The sequence below is a fragment of the Meles meles genome, chromosome 16 (assembly GCF_922984935.1).
Source record: "Meles meles chromosome 16, mMelMel3.1 paternal haplotype, whole genome shotgun sequence".
NCBI lineage: Eukaryota > Metazoa > Chordata > Mammalia > Carnivora > Mustelidae > Meles > Meles meles.
This window is the reverse complement of record NC_060081.1, coordinates 32499833-32517671: the sequence shown is the minus strand read 5'-3', so window position 1 is coordinate 32517671 and position 17839 is coordinate 32499833. Positions and strand designations below refer to the sequence as shown.

Sequence of the window (17839 nt, the reverse complement as noted above, 5' to 3'; positions counted from 1 at the left end):
TTTTCTCCACTCCTATCGCTCTCACCCCATTTTACTTTTCTCTTGTTTTTTTTTTTTTAAAGATTTTTATTTATTTATTTGACAGAGAGAGATCACAAGTAGGCAGAGAGGCAGGCAGAGAGAGTGAGAGGGAAGCAGGCTCCCTGCCGAGCAGAGAGCCCGATGTGGGACTCGATCCCAGGACCCTGAGATCATTACCTGAGCCGAAGGCAGCGGCTTAAACCACTGAGCCACCCAGGCACCCCCTTTACTTTTCTCTTGATTGTCCCAACTTCCTTCCTTGGAACCTTTTAGTCCTCTCCTATGAGATTCCCTAGCATGTGTGTTCTCTTTCACTTCCTTTCTTCGCTGATACAGCAAGACTCATTGCCTTCAGTTACCCACCCATTTCCACCCTTTTGCTCAGTCTCCATCTCTTCTGAAATCCACCTTCTTAATTTCAGACTTCGGCTACTCAACTAAAGCCCTTGAAGAAGTATCTGGGAAGTGGCAAAGCCCAAGGAGATTGCCAACTTAAATACGGTCACTGCCTTGGCCTGGAAACGGGATGGCTCACGACTCTGTGCGGTGTGTTTTAAGAGTAATCCCTTTCTGCCTGGGTGGAAAATCCAGACTTAGCCTAAAGCACTCTCCCTGAAACTAGAGAATCTCCTCTTCCCTTTTGACTCCAACCTAAAAAGATGACATTAAAGGCAGGAAAGAGAAATTCACACTTTATGGGAAGCCAAAAGAGACAAAGAATTCTGTAGGCAGGGTTGATTTCTCTCCTTCATCCCATCACTGTCCTTGAGTGCTGTGAGTGCCACCTCTTTCCATCTGGTACTTCCCAAAACTGCCAGCCCTTTTACTGCCAACTCTTTCCTAGATTCTAGAACTTGGGTTTCAAAGGTGTCTCTAGATATCCTTCTGATGCCTGTGACCTTTTATGTTGTCGCTTTCCCTTCTAGGGCACACTCTGTGGTGGAGTGGAACAGTTTGACTGCTGCCTCCGGAGAAGCATTTACAAGAATCCGTTTGAGTTGACGTATGTGGGACCTAGCCAGGTGAGCAGCTGATAGCCAGTGCACCAAAATCTCCTTCTGGACACTGCCACAGTGTCAAATATAACCCCTGGCAGAGCTGTTCTGGAGAACAGAGTGTATCAGGCAACTCTTTGGCAACTTTCCTGCTGTAGCCCTTCCAGCTTACTGTAAGAAAAGATTTAAACACCAAATTTAAGGGGTACAGAGATCGCCACTTCCATCTTCCTGGTTTAAAACTTTACTACCTGGGGCTCCTGGATGGCTCAGTCTTAAGTGTGGGACTCTTGATTTCAGCTCAGGTCATGACCTCAGGCTTGTGAGATCAAGAACCACATGGGGGCTCCACACTGGGCATGGAGTCTGTTTAAGATTCTCTCTTTCCCTCTCCCTCGGCCCCACCCATGTCTCCATCCCTCTCTAAAACAAAACAAAACAGAAAAAGCTTTATTACCTATATGTTGTTAACTAGGGAGTTTAGGATTATGCAGGTGCATAACATTGCTTTAGGGCCTCTGAACTCACCGTGTGTGACATTGCAAGGTAATTTCTTTGTTCTTGAGCCCACTTTTCTGTTTTCCCTACCTCTGTCCCCTTTTCCTTCCATTTATTATTCATTGGTTCCTTCATTCTTTTTCTCTTTTTTTAAAAATTTTGTTCACTTATTTGACAGAGTGTCCACACAGGAGCCAGGGGAAGGCCAGAGGGAGAGGGAGCACTTGGACGTGGGGCTGAATGTGGGGCCTGATCCCAGGATCATGACCTGAACTGAAGGCAGATGCTTAATCAGCTGAGCTACCCAGGTTCCCCCTCTTTTTTTTTAAGATTTTATTTTTAAATAACTCTACACCCAACTTGGGGCTCAAACCCACAACTGAGATCAAGAGTTTCATGCTCCTCTGACTGAGCCAGCCAGGCACCCTTGTTCTTTCATTTTCTGTCCATTCTCTATACATGAGCACTGTTAGGACAGAGAATACAAAGATAATTATCTGTATTATATTGTTCCTTAATCAGGATCATTTTAGCAAAGAAGTATATGAAATGACAGTATGATCAGTATACACCATGATTAAAGTAATCACAAAGATTTTCACAAGAGGTAGAGGATTGTAAGGAGAGTGATTAGTTTGACCCCGTATGTATTATGTATTAGCATTGAAGGAGATAATCTCTGAAAACATTTTGTAAATAGTAAAGCACTGTGTGAATATGAGGTGTCATTTTTACCAACAATAGCCTAGGCTAGGTGAGGAAACAAGATACTAGCTTTGTTTAACACTGTGGAGGTGGGCACGGCAGGTTAACCCCTCTTTGGGGTTGAGGGAAGCCTCAGGGGGCTCAGACTTGTACCTTACCAAGGTGATTGTGAAGAACCTGTCATCGGGGACCCAAGTGGTACTCCAGTCACACTATGGCTATGGGATAGAAGAGGTGAAAATCCTCGGAAAGGAACATTAGTTACCTGGTGGCCCACACGTCAGACATGCTGCTGCTGGGGGACCTGAACACTAATCGCTTTAGTGAGGTAGGACCCCCAGGCGGAGGGGCAGGGAATGGAGCATCGTGAGCTGCTACTTCCAGGGAGCCCAGGTCCCTAAGGGGGAAGATCTCTAAGTAAAAGTTCTAAGATGCTGGCGTTGGGGACCTGGTGGACCTGGGAGTGAGACCCTGGAGATTTGGAATCCTGGAATGGGAATTCCCACTGTTGGACAGTGTTTACAGGATCACTCAGAAGCCTAGAAGTCTAGGGCAGAATGTGACACAGCACCCCACTTGTGGAACATCAGGGCCTTCCTAAACTCCTTCTCTCTGCCTCCTACCCCGTCCTTGTCTCAGCGTTGTCTTGGATACTTACCCACATTGTTCTTATGTCCTCTCTCTCTTTGACACGTGGCTTGGCAGGGATCTGGTGGCAATGAGAAGTATTTCTTTGAAATTGAGAATGTGAGTAGAGCTTGATTAACCAACCCTCACCATCTCAGTAAACCTCCTAGCTAAGAGCAGATAAAGAAAGGAGGGCGAGATAGGCAGAGGAACAGAATACAGAGAAAAGTGGGAGTCACTTTGCACTGACAAGACATCTCCCTCTACTACTGTTGACCATGCAGACTTCTTCATGCAAACTTCCTGCCACGTGACAGTTCCCTTCATCCCCAGGTGTGCATGATCTTCAACGCTGGAGAGCTAACCCTGGTGGAATATGGGAGTAATGATACCCTGGGTTCTGTACGTACTGAATTCATGAACCCCCACCTCATCAGGTAACCCCACAAGGTTCTCTAAATTTTTGAAACCCCAAAGAAGTCCCTTTTAACCTCTCACTCCTGTATCCTCAAGATTAATCTAAAAACGTCATCCCATATGGTACTTTGGGGCCCTTGCTAAACATCCCGATGACCCAAGTCCATTCTGCCTTACCTCACCCTTCGTGTTTCAGTGTCCGTATTAATGAGCGGCGTCAACGAGGGATGGGAGACTATAAGAAATTGGCTTCTCTTGTTGATGTTAAGACTATTGCTATAGGTAAGACTCTCCCATAATTCTGATAACAAAACAGATGTTTCTAGTATGCTTCCATATCACAGGGGTGTGTAGAGTGGAGAATGCAGGAATCTGAGAGGCACCAGGTTAATGTATGGCCCTGCTCTCACAGAGGATGTGGGAAGTGTTCTAATCCACGTGTGTGAGTCTGCATCTAGCTGTATAGATACACATAAACTGTTACGCATATCAGCTTGTCCCTATAATTGTTCATGTTCTTTAGGCATGTATCTTTGGGCTAGGAATTGTGAACTGTAGAGCGGAACCTTTAGTCAATTTATGAATTTTCCTGTTTAGACTTAGGACATAGGATAATGGACTGTTCGAACTGGAAGGGGACTTATTTTCTGTAGAGTTTGACATTGGTAGCCAGTGTTGACAAAATTTATTTGAATTTCACAAGTGTTCACATAAATAAATACATCTTATTTTACATATTAATAATTAACTCTGGGGACACCTGGGTGGCTCAGGCAGTTAAGAGCCTGCCTTCGGCTCAGGTCATGATCCCAGAGTCCTGGGATCAAGTCCCGCATAAGGCTTCCTGCTCAGCAGGGAGCCTGCTTGTCCCTCTGACTTCTGCTCTCCCTGCTTGTGCACTCACCCTCTCTGACAAATAAATAAATAAAATCTTTAAAAAAATTAACTGTATCATGAAATGTTTCAAGCATGGAAAAATGTATTTAGAACAGCACAGTATTCCCTATGATGTATAGAGAATAACATACCCATATAGCCTCATTAAGAACAAGGTCTAGAGTCAAACCTCCCCACTTCTGCAATTATACCTGGGTGATCTTAGGTCAAATTTCTTAACCTTTCTGTATCTCAGTTTCCTCATCCACAAAATGGGGATAAAAATTGTACCTACCTTATATGAAAAGCACTTAGACTAATGTCTGGCACATAATAAGCACTTAATAAATGTTAGCTATTAATAATATTATTACTTGTGTACCCATACCTAGTTCTTTTTTTTTTTTAAGAATTTATTCATTTATTTGACAGAGATCACAGGCAGAAAGGCAGGCAGAGAGAGGAGGAAGCAGGCTCCCTACTGAGCAGAGAGCCTGATGCGGGACTCGATCCCAGGACCCTGAGGTCATGACCTGAGCCGAAGGCAGAGGTTTTAACCCACTGAGCCACCCAGGCGCCCCTTTTTTTAAGATTTCATTTATTTATTTGACACAGAAAGAGAGAGAGAGATCACAAGTAGGCACAGCGGCAAGCAGAGAAAGAGTGGAAAGCAGGCTCCCTGCCAAGCAGAGAGCCTGGTGCTGGGCTTGATTCCAGGACCCTGAGATCAGGACCTGAGCTGATTTCTGAGGTCTCGTTTAAGAAGTTTCCCTGGGGCACCTGACTGCCTGAGCCAGAGGAGCATGTGACTCTTTTTTTTTTTTTTTTTGAAGATTTTATTTATTTATTTGACAGACAGAGATCACAAGTAGGCAGAGAGGTAGGCGGGGGGCGGGGGGGGGGCGGGGCGGGGAAGCAGACTCCCTGCTGAGCAGAGAGTCCAATGCAGGGCTCAATCCCAGGACCCTGGGATCATGACCTGAGCTGAAGGCAAAGGCTTAATAAACCACTGAGCCACCCAGGTGCCCCAGCATGTGACTTTTGATCTCAGGATCGTGAGTTTGAGCCCCAAGCTGGGTGTAGAGTTAATAAATAAATAAATAAATAAATAAATAAAATTTTTAAAAAAGAAGGTTCCTACTCCCTCCTACATTTTAATATTTTTAGCTTTTGCTTGTCATCTGTAATTAATTTTTGTGTGTAACGTGGGTGTGGCTCATAATTTACTTTTTCCATGTTTAACCATTTATTGGAAATCCATTCACTGATTCGTAATGTCACCTCTTATAAATCAAGTTTCCAAATACATATGAGGCTGTTCTTAAGATACCTTTACAGTTCATGAGTTTTATGTTTCACATCAGATTGTTGAGTTGTAATGGAAATGATGTAATATGGCGGCCCATGTTCCAGTGGCAGTAATGAGCTGTGAGACTTTGGACAAGTCATCCCACTACAAAGGGCTTGTCTTCAATAGTGTATAAAATGACCTTCTCTTAACCTTTTTTCATTCGTGACCCCTTTGAGTATCTAATTAAAATCATAGATCCTGGGATGCCTGGGTGGCTCAGTTGGTTAGGCGACTGCCTTCAGCTCAGGTTGTGATCCTCGAGTCCCACTTTAGGCTCCCTGCCTGGCAGGGAGTCTTCTTCTCCCTCTGACCCTCCCCCCTCTCATGCTCTGTCTCTCTCTCTCCCTCTCAAATAAATAAATAAAATCTTTTTTAAAAAATCATAGATCCTTTCCCAGAAGAAAATACATAAACATATAATTTTGTATATAATTTCAGGGTGTTCACAGAGATGGGGTCCCACAGCTCTAGTATTCTGTGATTCTACTTAAAAATTGAGACATTGAAACATGGCTTTATGAAGTTGGCTTTTAATTAAAGGAAATTTCATTTTTAGGTTGGTCTTCCCAGTTGTAGACATTAGCTGGCATTTGGTCTTGAGCTTGAGCACGGATCAACGCAGGACATTGCGCATTGGTAACGTATACAAATAAGAGCTGTGAAGGCGCCGTGTTCAGGAGACTCCCTGAAAGCATCCTAGCCAGTCCGTAAGTGTGATCTTATCTTACATTGTCTGCAAAATTCACACCAAACTAAAATACTTATCCTCAGCACTTTCAGCCTGACTTTAATCAGAGGTTCCTTCTGTTTTGTCTGTGTGCCTTCTCCACTGTTTGCCCCTCGGGGCTCTTACATCATTGACACTCAAAGTGCAAGGAACTCCTTGTAGCACATATGTTCATCGAGGTCGTTTCATCCATCAGCTTTCTCTTCATGGTTGTGCTGGAACTGGGGCTCTTCCTTAATGTGCTCAGTGCCGCCTTCCAGAGGATTTCTTGAGTAAAGGATGCCCGTTGCTCTGATCTGTTCTGATCTGCTATGAGACAACTCCAAGATCCCAGAGAGGAATCTCATTTCTTGATGGATCTGGACCTTTTGAGCTAGCTACAGAGTTAAACAAAATCTCTATAATTTTAGTATAAATCTAGTATTGTAAGCATCTTAGCAAAATTATGTCATATTCCTCATACTCTACACTGATGGAACATTCTTAAAGCCCAACATAATAATTAAAGGCAAGACTTTTGCAGGCTGCCTTGTGTCTGTATATGATTATGTGGAATCTGTCTTCTTAACCCTCTCTCTTTTACTTTGTAGTGGATCTGACTGGTGGCTACAACATTGGCACCATCAGCCATGAGAGCCGTGTGGATTGGCTGGAACTTAATGAAACGGGCACAAGCTTCTCTTCAGGGACTGGAAACTTCGTGTAAGAAGGGTTACTAAGGCCTTAGCCATTGAGTAGTCCATAGAGGATGTGATACTACCTGCTGCCAGGGATTGCGGGGGGCAGGATGGGCTTAATTTCTTGGTGCACTATGCCATCAACATAGCAAAAGGCACAGAAGAATCAACATGGTGTCTGTTATCACAGCCCATCTGTTAACATAGCCCATACCTTAAGAAGATGGTATTGTGATGGCACCAAAGTCAAGAGGGAAATTTGGGAGCTGGTTTCTCTTTTACTGTTCACAAGTCTGTGCCCTCGGGAGACTGCCTCACCCCTGCATGCCTGGCTGAACTTTACCCACACCTGTTGCAGCATTCCTCAGCTACACGTACCCCACAGTGTTAAGGCTGGCTTGACAGTCTCCCCCAAACTCCTTATTGACTCTGATCTCAATATGCTATCACCAAAGAGCTCAATCTTGAGGGCAAAGAGACTCTCTGGTAATTTTTCATTTCATGTTCATTGTGATGGGAAAGCCACATCGCCAATTTCCAGACCATTTAATGTGCATGGTGGCCTTACTTTTGTGATCCAGTGTGGCAACTCTGGCCCAGAGTTAAACTCTAAGAATGAAGGTCTGACCTTCAGCTAACTTAAATTTCTGGTGTAGCTCTGGGCTCACTTGGTCATCTCTTATGGGCCAGAGTCAGGATGTACCAAGTCAGCATAAACGTCGAGCATTGCAGGCTAGTAAGCTTTGAAATCCAGCATCTGCCTGAGGGGTGGGTCAGCTCACCACATTTCGTTAGAGAAATGGTCGATATCAGAAGCCACCCCATAGCCCCTTCTGATTGCGCTGTCCACCTCTTCCTTCTGCAGTTGCATCTGTACGATACTGAAAGCTGCTCTAAGACGATGATCCTCCACTTCTGCTCCTACGTGCACTGGGTCCCAGGAAGTGACGGGCTGGTGGCTCAGAACCGAAACAGCCTGTGTGTGTGGTACAACATTGAGGCACCCAAGAGGGTCACCACATCCTCTATTAGGGTATGTCGGTGCCAGGGGACCTCAGACATAGTGTCTCACTGATCAGTTAGGGCCCTGAGGAAGCTCCAAAGGTTATTTGGTTTTCTCTGGCCCACCACCCATCATCTCTGTGATAGAGTCAGCAAGTAAAGCCTAGATCCTTCCCCACAGTGCGCTAGGCTCCAGAACCGTCCTTTTTCAGATTCCTGACATTGTATTCTGTCCTCTCTATTCCAGTGGCCCTGGGAATTCACCAGGTCATAATGAGTTCTCTTAGACTGGAAGAGCCCCCTTAGCGGGGGCAGTTCTGTCAGTTCCTGGGTGAGGATTCTCTGTTGTAAGCTATTCAGAGCTTCTTTTTTTATGACTGAAGATCGGTCACTCTCCTGTCCTGCCAGCATCATGTATATTCCAGTGACCTTCCAGAATCTGGGAGGGAAAACAAGAGAGGCCCTGTGCTAGGTGAGGATGATTGGTGTGGATACAGAGGGAGCATGTGATAGTTCTTTTTGTCTTTTTTCTACATCTCTTCTTTCCTGCTTTTCTTTCCTCATTTTAGACTAATTACGTTTGGCGCTTGGGGGCTGTTTTGTCCTGTTTTAAACACATTTTTCACATTTTTGCTTTGGAGGTCATACATTTGACTCCTATAGTGGTTACCCTTGGAAGTTTACCATACCCTTAAATTATTCTGAATAGTTTCAGCTTATTTAGCATCTGACCCCTGGCAAATGATACAAGGACCTGAACTTTGATTACCTCCCCTTTGCCATTATTGCCCAGTATTTTTTTATCCCCAAAGTGAGACGTTATTCTTTTCCACAGCTGGAATTTGGTTACATTTACCATCATGGTGCCAGTTTCTCTGCTCACTCTTTTTGCATTGCTGACCTTTGCTCTGGAGTTACCTCCTTGAGAGAAAGTGTTTCGAAGATGAATCCTCAGTTTCTGAAAAGTACCAAAATGGAATTATCTGAAAATGTTTTTATTTGGCGTGTTCTTGAAAGAACAGTTTGACAGTTTTTCTTAATCTTTTGCAAATATTATCATCCCATCGACTGACCCCCTTAGTTCTGAGAAGTTTATTAACAGCTCCTTGTGTTGTCTTGTTGCTTTTTAAAAAAGATTTTATTTATTTATTTGAGAGAGCAAGGGGAGGGGCAGAAGGAGAAGCAGACTCCCCACTGAGCAGGGAGGGATGGGGGGGGGCTTAATCCCATAACTCCAGAATTGTGACCAGAGCCTAATTAGGGCAGAGGCTTACCTGACTGAGCCACCCAGGCGTCCCTGTCTTGTTGGTTTTAAAGTCTTCTTTTTTCCAGCATTCTGAAGCTTCAGTACATTATGTCTGCATATAAATGTCCTCTTACTTAACCGTGCTTGGTGTGTATGTGCACGCGTGCACGCGTGTGTGTGTGTCCCATCTGCGAGGACACCTTGTTCCTCAGCCATGAGCTCTTTAAATGTTGCTGCTTCTCTGGAACTCTCTTTCTCACCCTCAGAACTCTAATTAGGTATGTGTTCCATTTCTTGTCCTGTCTTTGTGCCTCTAGAACCTCTTATTCTTCCTTCCTCCTTCTCGCTCCATGCACATTCTGGATAATTCCTTAAGAAACATCTTGGCAAGGGGTGCCTGGGTGGCTTGGCCCTTAAGTGTCTGCCTTTGGCTCAGGTCATGATCCCGGGGGTCCCGGGGTCCTGGGATTGAGCCCCTGCATGGTGCTCCCTGCTCAGCAGGAAGCCTGCTTCTCCCTCTCGCACTCTCCCACTCCCCTTGTTTGTTTCCCTCTCTCTCTGTCAAATAAATAAATAAATACAATTTTTAAAAAATTATTTAAAAAAAAAAGGAAACATCTTGCAAGTCAGAGGTTTACTTTCACCACTGTCTTATCTGCTATTGAAATCACCCACTGAGTTTTCTTACTTCGAATATTGAATTTTTCATACGGTTTCACTCTTTTCTTTTTTTTTTTTTTTTTCCCTCATTTTATTTATTTTTTTCAGCGTAACAGTATTCATTCTTTTTGCACAACACCCAGTGCTCCATGCAAAACGTGCCCTCTCCATTACCCACCACCTGTTCCCCCAACCTCCCACCCCTGACCCTTCAAAACCCTCAGGTTGCCCCAACCTCCCACCCCTGACCCTTCAAAACCCTCAGGTTGTTTTTCAGAGTCCATAGTCTCTTATGGTTCACTTCCCCTCCCCAATGTCCATAGCCCGCTCCCCCTCCCCCAACCCCACCTCCCCGCAGCAACCCCCAGTTTGTTTTGTGAGATTAAGAGTCATTTATGGTTTGTCTCCCTCCCAATCCCATCTTGTTTCATTTATTCTTCTCCTATCTCCTACCCCCCCATGTTGCTTCTCCATGTCCTCATATCAGGGAGATCATATGATAGTTGTCTTTCTCCGATTGACTTATTTCACTAAGCATGATACGCTCTAGTTCCATCCATGTCGTCGCAAATGGCAAGATTTCATTTCTTTTGATGGCTGCATAGTATTCCATTGTGTATATATACCACATCTTCTTTATCCATTCATCTGTTGATGGACATCTAGGTTCTTTCCACAGTCTGGCTATTGTAGACATTGCTGCTATAAACATTCGGGTACACGTGCCCCTTCGGATCACTATGTTTGTATCTTTAGGGTAAATACCCAGTAGTGCAATTGCTGGGTCATAGGGTAGTTCTATTTTCAACATTTTGAGGAACTTCCATGCTGTTTTCCAGAGTGGTTGCACCAGCTTGCATTCCCACCAACAGTGGAGGAGGGTTCCCCTTTCTCCGCATCCTCGCCAGCATCTGTCATTTCCTGACTTGTTCATTTTAGCCATTCTGACTGGTGTGAGGTGATATCTCATTGTGGTTTTGATTTGTATTTCCCTGATGCCGAGTGACGTGGAGCACTTTTTCATGTGTCTGTTGGCCATCTGGATGTCTTCTTTGCAGAAATGTCTGTTCATGTCCTCTGCCCATTTCTTGATTGGATTGTTTGTTCTTTGGGTGTTGAGTTTGCTAAGTTCCTTATAGATTTTGGATACTAGCCCTTTATCTGATATGTCGTTTGCAAATATCTTCTCCCATTCTGTCAGTTGTCTTTTGGTTTTGTTAACTGTTTCCTTTGCTGTGCAAAAGCTTTTGATCTTGATGAAATCCCAACAGTTCATTTTTGCCCTTGCTTCCCTTGCCTTTGCCGTTGTTCCTAGGAAGATGTTGCTACGGCTGAGGTCGAAGAGGTTGCTGCCTGCATTCTCCTCAAGGATTTTGATGGATTCCTTTCTCACATTGAGGTCCTTCATCCATTTGGAGTCTATTTTTGTGTGTGGTGTAAGGAAGTGGTCCAATTTCATTTTTCTGCATGTGGCTGTCCAATTTTCCCAGCACCATTTATTGAAGAGGCTCTCTTTTTTCCATTGGACATTCTTTCCTGCTTTGTCGAAGATTAGTTGACCATAGAGTTGAGGGTCGATTTCTGGGCTCTCTATTCTGTTCCACTGATCTATGTGTCTGTTTTTGTGCCAGTACCATGCTGTCTTGATGATGACAGCTTTGTAATAGAGCTTGAAGTCCGGAATTGTGATGCCACCAACTTTGGCTTTGTTCTTCAATATTCCTTTGGCTATTCGAGGTCTTTTCTGGTTCCATATAAATTTTAGGATTATTTGTTCCATTTCTTTGAAAAAAATGGATGGTATTTTGATAGGGATTGCATTAAATGTGTAGATTGCTTTAGGTAGCATAGACATTTTCACAATATTTATTCTTCCAATCCAGGAGCATGGAACATTTTTCCATTTTTTTGTGTCTTCCTCAATTTCTTTCATGAGTACTTTATAATTTTCTGTGTATAGATTCTTAGTCTCTTTGGTTAGGTTTATTCCTAGGTATCTTATAGTTTTGGGTACAATTGTGAATGGGATTGACTCCTTAATTTCTCTTTCTTCAGTCTTGTTGTTGGTGTACAGAAATGCAACTGATTTCTGTGCATTGATTTTATATCCTGACACTTTACTGAATTCCTGAACAAGTTCTAGCAGTTTTGGAGTGGAGTCTTTTGGGTTTTCCACATATAGTATCATATCATCTGCGAAGAGTGATAGTTTGACTTCTTCTTTACCAATTTGGATGCCTTTAATTTCTTTTTGTTGTCTGATTGCTGAGGCTAGGACTTCTAGTACTATGTTGAATAGTAGTGGTGATAATGGACATCCCTGCCGTGTTCCTGACCTTAACGGAAAAGCTTTCAGTTTTTCTCCATTGAGAATGATATTTGCGGTGGGTTTTTCATAGATGGCTTTGATAATATTGAGGTATGTGCCCTCTATCCCTACACTTTGAAGAGTTTTGATCAGGAAGGGATGCTGTACTTTGTCAAATGCTTTTTCAGCATCTATTGAGAGTATCATATGGTTCTTGTTCTTTCTTTTATTAATGTGTTCTATCACATTGATTGATTTGCGGATGTTGAACCAACCCTGCAGCCCTGGAATAAATCCCACTTGATCGTGGTGAATAATCCTTTTAATGTACTGTTGAATCCTATTGGCTAGTATTTTGGCGAGAATTTTTGCGTCTGTGTTCATCAAGGATATTGGTCTGTAGTTCTCTTTTTTGGTGGGATCCTTGTCTGGTTTTGGGATCAAGGTGATGCTGGCCTCATAAAATGAGTTTGGAAGTTTTCCTTCCATTTCTATTTTTTGGAACAGTTTCAGGAGAATAGGAATGAGTTCTTCTTTAAATGTTTGGTAGAATCCCCCTGGGAAGCCGTCTGGCCCTGGGCTTTTGTTTGTTTGGAGATTTTTGATGACTGTTTCAATCTCCTTACTGGTTATGGGCCTGTTCAGGTTTTCTATTTCTTCCTGGTTCAGTTGTGGTAGTTTATATGTCTCTAGGAATGCATCCATTTCTTCCAGATTGTCCAATTTGTTGGCGTAAAGTTGCTCATAGTATGTTCTTATAATTGTCTGTATTTCTTTGGTGTTAGTTGTGATCTCTCCTCTTTCATTCATGATTTTATTGATTTGGGTCCTTTCTCTTTTCTTTTTGATGAGTCTGGCCAGGGGTTTATCAATCTTATTGATTCTTTCAAAGAACCAGCTCCTAGTTTCATTGATTTTTTCTATTGTTTTTTTGGTTTCTATTTCATTGATTTCTGCTCTGATCTTTATGATTTCTCTTCTCCTGCTGGGTTTAGGGTTTCTTTCTTGTTCTTTCTCCAGCTCCTTTACGTGTAGGGTTAGGTTGTGTACTTGAGACCTTTCTTGTTTCTTGAGAAAGGCTTGTACCGCTATATATTTTCCTCTCAGGACTGCCTTTGCTGTGTCCCACAGATTTTGAACTGTTGTGTTTTCATTATCATTTGTTTCCATGAATTTTTTCAATTCTTCTTTAATTTCCTGGTTAACCCATTCATTCTCTAGAAGGATGCTGTTTAGTCTCCATGTATTTGGGTTCTTTCCAGCTTTCCTCTTGTGATTGAGTTCTAGCTTCAGAGCATTGTGGTCTGAAAATATGCAGGGAATGATCCTAATCTTTTTTCATATGGTTTCATTTGGTTCTTTCTCTAGTCTGCCTGGTCATTTTTTCTAGTATATTTGCTACTGAAGCGAGCACAACCTGGCCATTTTTTATAGTTTCTTGTCTCTTGCTTAATTTTTCATTCCATCCCTTAGGTCTTTAAACATTTCACAATTCTTTCATATTCCATAACTGGTTTCTTCCATAATTGTTATTTTTAATATTGGAAATCCTTGGAGGTCCAAAAGTGCTGTAGTTATTATTATTGTTTACTCCTTTATGGTAGTTAACTTCTATTTTGGTAGCTTTATTTTATTGGGGGGCTCACGTTACACTGAATATAATTTTTAGAATCTCAAGGGCCTAACATGGGCATGTTTTCCTCTAGATATGATCAGTGTTTGCTTTTGCAGGAATCAGGCATACTAATGACTTTTGTTCCCTTTCCTGAAGAGAGGATCCCAGATTTCATGACTAACAGAATCTCAGAATCGCCCCCTCATCCTGCTGGAGGACCCCTGGTTTATTCATCCGCTGCTGTGTTTGCCATCAGGGCGACTGTACCCTTTCCACTTGCTCCCCTGTTTTTTCCTGCTCAGGTTTTAGCTTACTGGCTTTTTCCTTTTTTTTTCTTTCCTTTCCTTTTCTGTTTTTCTCTTTTTCTTTCTCTTTTTCCATTCCTTCCTTTTCTTCCCTTCCTTCCCTCCCTACATTTCCTTTTTTTTTCCTCCCTCCCTCCTTCCCTTCCTTCCTCCCCGTGGGAGACTAGGAAGCATGCCTAGTGATTTCTTCAGGTGACCTAAGCAACAAATGTATTCAAAAGTAGGGCCCAGGTTAAAGTTGTATTTTAACAGGACTCAAGCTGGAAGCAGAAGTGATTGGACGCTTTGTCAGTTTACATCCAGGCATTAGTTCGGGCACAGCTCTGAGTGTACAGGAACCTGAGGGCATTAGTGTAGATAAGGGATTCTTACCTGCTTGAAGGAAACTAAACGCTGGGCAAACAAGGGCCACTGTCATTCCCTCAGTGTGTAAGCGCTAGGGTGGGGTAAGGCGGGGTCTGTTCTGCAGTGGAGTCGTGGAGACACTAAACTGGAATTCGGGTGGGGTGGGGGGATTGAAATTTTACAGGGTGATGTGGTAGGTCTGGAGCAGGGCGGGGGGAAGACCGAGGTGATGGTGACCGAAGGTGTGACATCTGTTGCCTGCATGCTGGATGAGGGCCTGATCGAGTTTGGAACAGCCATCGATGACGGCAGCTACACCCGGTGAGGGGCTGGGCTGATATCCCCGTGAGGTGGTGGGAGAGGCTGGGTTCTGAGGCTGGAAGACCTGACTGTTGCCTTCCTTCCTTCTCTCTTCAGGGCCACAGCCTTCTTGGAGACTCTGGAAATGACCCCAGAAACAGAGGCAATGTGGAAAACCTTGAGCAAACTGGCACTCGAGGCAAGGCAGCTCCACGTCGCTGAGAGCTGAGGCAGACCAGAAGTGAGGTGTGGGCAGCTAGGAAGGATGGCCAGAGGCCATTTTCCATGGGGCGGGAGTGTGAGACGCTCCTCCCGTGCTAAGGCACCAGTCCCCTGCCATTACAACCAGTAACACCTTTCAGGTAGTTATTCCAAACATTCTTCCATCCCAGTTTATAAGATTTTTATTGCTTTTGCTTCCCCTATATAGGTACCCCTTCAGAGTTTTAGCACCCATGCCCTCCAGTCCAGGTGTTGATGTATATTTCCAAATGTGGCATAGGAGTGTAGTTAGTAGGACAGACTTGGGATTTTAGACTCTTTCAAGTTACCTGGCTCCATTTAACAGCTTGTATAACCGTGGGTTAAGTGAACCTTTCCAAACCTTGGTTTCTCAATTTCCTCTCTGTAAATGGGAGTAATGATAGCATTTACCTCCTAGGGTGGTAAAGAAGAATCATAGGGGCGGTGAAGAAAGTAGGAGAATTCTCAGTGCTCAGTAAATGTCAACTGCTGCTGTTTTGCCAGGAGTCCTCTTGGATCCTTCCTTCCCGTGGCCCCACAGCTAGACAACCAGCTTGTCCTAGGGCCCTGACCCAGCGTCTTCAGGCTGTTGTTGTAGTCATGTGGTATGTGTCAACAGGCAGGTGATCTCTTTGAGAAGATTCGAAACCCAGAGCTGGCCCTGGAGTGCTACTGTAAAGGCAGCGCATTCATGAAAGGTACTGCCCCCTACAGCCCCGCCTTCCCTGTTAGAGTCTTGCCCAAATCATCCCCCTGCACCAATTTTGTGCATCTGTTCTGGTGGATCGGCTCAGTTCTCCATCCCTCCACTTCTCACCTATTTTCTACACCCCATTTCCCTGAGTCCCATCCCTGGAAGTCTTAGCTGAGTGCCCTCTCTGTCCCTGGCAGCGGTGGAGCTGGCTCGGTTGGCATTCCCAGTGGAAGTGGTGAGCCTGGAAGAGACCTGGGGGATCATTTGGTGCAGCAGAAGCAGCTCGATGCAGCCATTAATCACTATATTGAAGCCAGGTAGAGGGGTGCAACTGAGACTGGGTGTGAGGTCCAAGGTGATGGGTCAAGTAAGGGCACCAAGGCTCCAACAGAGATGACACCATGTAGGTTGGAGTAGGCTTGAGATGTCTCCCTACCTCTACCTGTCTTCCTCTTGCCTCATACACACGGATGCCTTTCCCAACTCTGCCAGGTGCTCCATTAAGGCAATGGAAGCTGCCCTGGGCTCCCGCCAGTGGAAGAAGGCCATTTATATATTAGATCTACAGGACCAGAACACTGCGTCCAAATACTATCCCCGCGTGGCCCAACACTATGCGTCTCTGCAGGAGTATGAGGTGAGGAAAGTCCCTTGCTGGAGCTGGAGGCAATGCAGTACAGAATGAGAAGAGAACTCAGAACCGGAAGTGGGGGCCACCTCACCAAATCCTTCTTTCTGGGTCCCAGCAGCACCAGCCACCCTGAGCGAGAAGAAAGCAGTTTTCTTCCCTTATTTCATTCCAACATAACACAAACCCCTCTCCCAGATCTATACAGCGAGTCTCCAGCTCTCTTCTATGGAACTCCATGGGAGTTCCAATGTGGAATTGCCCTGTGTTGCAGAAGTACGAGGTCCTTTTAGGTCCTTTTAAACTGCGTGTTGTATTGTCCCCATTCTGGTCTTGGCTGTTTTTTTGTTTTTGTTTTTGTTTTTGTTTTCAAAACAGTAGAGGGTGTGAGACAAGATAGCCCTCTTTTCTTCCATGTTGGGGACTAAGGGTCCTATCCTCTCCCCACCATCCCAGCTAAGGTTTGCTCTCCCCCTGCAGAGGCTCTAACGCTCTTTCTCTAATGCTCTTGCTCTCGGCCTTTTGTGTCTGCTGTCTCGAGCACAGATTGTGGAGGAGCTCTACATTAAGGGAGACCGAACAAAAGATGCAATAGACATGTACACTCGGGCCAGCCGCTGGGAGCAAGCCCACAAGGTAGAGAGTGGGGCGCAGTTCGCCGAGGGCTCCACCTCCCTGGGGCTGTCCCTACTTTCCTTGGGCTCTGATGTCCCCTCTTCACTGGCCTCCTTGAAAGCTGAGAAAGAGCACCAAAATAGAAAAGTCTGGAGCGCTTGGATGCCTAGCCACAGGGAAAGGCAAGGATGAAGAGGCCCTTGTTCCCAACCTGTAATTCCGAAGCGAGCAGAAGAGTTTGGGAGCTGGGGAGCCCCAATTGCCCCTCCCCAAGCTGTCGTCACAGTGGCAACTTCATTCCCTGCCTGCAGCCAGAACCCAGTGGGTACGGCGGGACCTCGGGAGTGGGAACACGCGCCCCACCACAGGTCATCTCTGGCCTTTCTGCGTGAGCAGAATATAGTTCTGACTTTGCTCCTTATGGTTTTGGAATTCCCTGGACTGACCAGGAAAGCATCCGTACACAAACCCCTGTGGTTGTTGGGAAGGTTCAGAGTTGCTGGGAACACAGTTCACCCCTGAGTCATGCTTCCCTGGCCACTCCGCAGTCCCCCTGCTTCCCTCGGAAGCACGCTGGAGGCTACTGGGTCTCTGTGTGTCTGCAAAGCTGGCAATGAAGTGCATGAGGCTGGAAGACGTGTCGGTGCTGTACATCACCCAGGCCCTGGAGATGGAGAAGCAAGGCAAGTACCGGAGGCGGAAGGGTGAGCCACAGCCCTAGAGGAGTCATGCAGGGAGAAGGATGCACGCTGTCTGCCTAGAAGGCAGTGATGCAGGAATCTAGGTCGAGGAGCCCTGGGGTGTCTCTCCCCTCCCCAGGCACTACATGACAGTGGAAGAGCCTGGTCTTGCCATCCCCATGTTCAAAAAGCACAAGCTGTGTGATGATATGATCCGCCTTGTAGGGAAGCACCGCCCAGATCTCCTCAGTGACACACACCTGCACCTGGGCAAGGTGAGTCCTTCTCAAGTCTCAGCCATCTC

General features: G+C 45.0%; 1 pseudogene; it reads left to right on the top strand.

Annotated features, from left to right (window-relative positions):
• Nucleotides 1–487: 487 nt before the first annotated feature.
• LOC123927165 lies at nt 488–17747 on the top strand (annotated as a pseudogene).
• Nucleotides 17748–17839: the final 92 nt, after the last annotated feature.